The sequence below is a fragment of the Jaculus jaculus genome, chromosome 1, assembly GCF_020740685.1.
Source record: "Jaculus jaculus isolate mJacJac1 chromosome 1, mJacJac1.mat.Y.cur, whole genome shotgun sequence".
Lineage (NCBI taxonomy): Eukaryota > Metazoa > Chordata > Mammalia > Rodentia > Dipodidae > Jaculus > Jaculus jaculus.
Genome location: NC_059102.1, coordinates 63,961,053 through 63,964,459, shown reverse-complemented (window position 1 = coordinate 63,964,459; position 3,407 = coordinate 63,961,053). Strand labels below are relative to the sequence as shown.

At 36.3% G+C, this 3,407-nt stretch overlaps 1 non-coding gene across 1 annotated transcript; it reads left to right on the top strand.

Moving 5' to 3' along the window:
- The first annotated feature begins 2,546 nt into the window (after positions 1-2,546).
- Positions 2,547-2,653, top strand: LOC123458159. The gene has a single exon (XR_006635457.1). It is a non-coding gene; the product is annotated as a U6 spliceosomal RNA (small nuclear RNA).
- Positions 2,654-3,407: the final 754 nt, after the last annotated feature.

Below are 3,407 nucleotides of genomic sequence, written 5' to 3'. Positions count from 1 at the left end.
GACCTAGAACTCAGAAGGCATAGGTAGGAGGTAGGAGGATTGCTTTGAGTTTGAGGCCAATCTGGAACTATTGCATAAGTTCCAGGTCATCCTGGGCTAAAATAAGCCCTTACCTCAAATTTTTAAAAGAAAGATAACAATAACATGTATATCTTGTTCCTGACATCCAGTCTTTCACCACTAAGTAAAATGTTAGCTGTCAGTTATTTGTAGATACTACTTATCATGTTGAAACTCACTTCTTTTTAATTTGAAAGTATTTTATTTATTTATTTGCAAGCAGAGAGAGAGAGAGAGAAAGAGAGAGAGAAAGAGAGAGAGAAGACAGACAGTAACAGAGAGAATGGGTGCACCAAGACCTGTAGCCACTGCAAACAAACTCCAGATGCATGTGCCCCTTGTGCATCTGGCTTACGTAGGTCCTGGGGAGTTGAACCTGGGTCCTTTAGCTTCACAAGCAAATGCCTTAATTGCTAAGCCATCTCTCCAGCCCCCTTTTATTTTTAATTTGCTAAGTGTTTCATGATGAAAGGGTGTGGAGTTCTTTTTATTTTCTATGCATGCATTGATATGTTAATTTTGTGGCATTAAAATGCTTTTCTGATGGGATAAATATTATCTGATCCTGATTTATAATTCATTCTTTCTTCATTGCAAGATTTAGTTTGATAATTTTATATGGAAGATTTTTACCTCCATCCTCTACAAACTCAGCCTATCATGTTCTTTCCTTATAATATATGTAGTTCTAGGATTGCTGGGCTTTATAAAATCAATTTTATAGTCTGTGGAGAATTACTATAAATTTTTTAAATAGTTTTCTTTTGAAATACACCATCTGTGATTTGTATGCTATTTTTTATTACTAAATCAGTTTCTTCATTCATTATAGGTTCATTCATATTGTCTATATTTTCTTACATTTGTTTTCATGATTTGTTCCTCTCTAAGAACTTGTCCATTCTGTTTGTCATATGATAATTTTCATGAAGTTGTTCCTATAACTCATTTATAGTTTATCTTATTTCTATAAAGCCAGCAGTGATTTGCTAATGGGCTTTATGTTTCTGATCAAATGCTGGCAGAAACAACTCAAAGGAAGGAAGATATACTCTGCTATTGAGATCAGGGTCCGTTCATCCTGTGGATAGTGTGTGAAACAGAGCAGTTAATATCAGAGGAGCCAGGAAGAAGAAAATGGAATGCAAGGCAGGGACCACTGTAAGACACAGTCCCCAAGAATATAACTTTCTCCAGCTATATATACCTCACCTTTGCTTCCTCACTTCCTGATCACACTACTCATTACATTAGAGCCCTAGTCTTATGATGATCTCTGTAAGCACCCTCACAGACTCTCTCTGAGGTGTGTTCTCAATCTCAGGGAACATTGACAATCAAATTGACAGTCAGCATTAACAGGATCTCAGATTAAGTAACTAACTAAACAGGGAAGACAGAAATAAATATTTAAGCAAGTCAATGAAAGTAAAACTGGTTCTTTACAAGAACAAAATGGATTGAACTGTAACTAAAATAGCATACCTGCACACTTGATAGAGAATTCACATTATTAGATTCAGCTAACATCACTCTTCTGCCTGTTCTTATTTTTGTGATAGACTCTCCTCCTGACCCCTAGCTTTGTAGTTATTCCCAGTCAGGTCTGATGACTCTTGGATTCTGCGCAGTACAGCACTGGGGTTGCAGATGTACATGGATGTGCACAGATATTTTATGTCCTAGGAGTGGGACTCAAACTGACTCTCAGGCCTCCTCAGGCACACTCATGTCTGCATAGGAAGTGCTCTCAACCACTTAGCCATATCTCTAGCCCACCCTTATTAAGTTTTTTTCTTGAAATATTTCCAGCTCAATCATAATTTTATTCAATTGTAATTATAATACTAGTTTATTGCTTCTTAGAAATTAAAAATATTACTATGTTCACAAGTAACTCTTGAGCTTTAAGTCTCATCTTAAGGACGGAATGATGATATTTTAATTCTATTTATCTTTTCTGATTATCATATTCATTTCTTCTTTGCATACACAGGTGTGTGATGTCTATACCTGGGTTACATGTACATGTGTGTGGGTACACATGTGTGCGTGTATCAACATAGTATATACCTCTGTCACTTTACACCTTATTCTTTGAGAAAAATCATCTTGGTACACTTAATGCTCATGGATTTGGCTGGATGAACCAACCAGTGAGCCCCAGGAATTCCCTTTGTTTACCTCATCCATGCTGGGGTTATAGTCGTGCACCATCACGCACAGCATTTGTACATAAGTATGGGGATCTGACCTCATGTGGCTCCTCATGCAGGAAGCACTTTACCCAGTGAACTATCTCTTCAATCCCCATTGCTTATTTTAAATGAATGATGTTTGGAGTATGGCCATTGCTACATAACATGGTGACTTGTACAGATAAAAGTAGCATTTGAAGATGGAGAGTTGTATAGAGGAGGCTAACCTTAATCACAAAACATTCATATTATAAATAAGAGTGTATCTGACATCAAAAAAGCAAGTAGGTGCTCACTTTGGCAGCACATATACTAAAATTGGGAAGATACAGAGAAGATTAGCATGGTCCCTGCTCAAGGATGACATACAAATTCATGAAGCATTCCATATTTTTTTTAAAAGCAAATAGTCTATAAAATAGGACTTGTTTCACATTGTACATGTTATTATGGTTAAAACTATGTACAAAATAAAATTTAAGGAATCATACTTTTCCAGTAGCAGTAAAATATTGGGTAAATAAGAAAATATATATTAAAATCCTCAAGTGAGGGCTGGAGAGATGGCTGAATGGTTAAGGTACTTGCCTGTAGAACCTAACAATTGGAGTTCTATTCCCCAGTAACCACCTGGAACCAGATACACAAAGTGGCTTATGAGTCTGGGGTCCATTTGTAATGGGTGGGGGCCTTGGCATGCCCACCTCTCTCTATCTGACTCTCTTCTATCTCTCTCTTCTTGAAAATCTTCATGTTAAAAATGGGTAATATTTTAAGACAACACTAAAGCACATTAGAAATATTGTTTTCTGGAGAGAAGAAACTTTTCAGCTCAAATGAAAAAGATATTCAGTTGTAAAGAGGAAGATTGGTATTTTTCAACCTGCATCTTAGAACTGCTTAAAAAAAAAAAACAATGAAAGATCATCTGAGAAACCCTTGTACTTGAAAATCACCATGGTTATGGTTTCATAAATAACTGTTATGTTTTGTTACAGTGGTGGAAAGCTGATTAACATAACCACTCTTAATATTGTGTGTTCTCCAGAGGAAAAAGTGGACTTAAAAAACTCGTGAATTCCTTAAGCCTAACTGTGCTGTAGAGATGTTTCTATGTGAGCTCAAGGGGATAGATGCCATTTCTGTTTA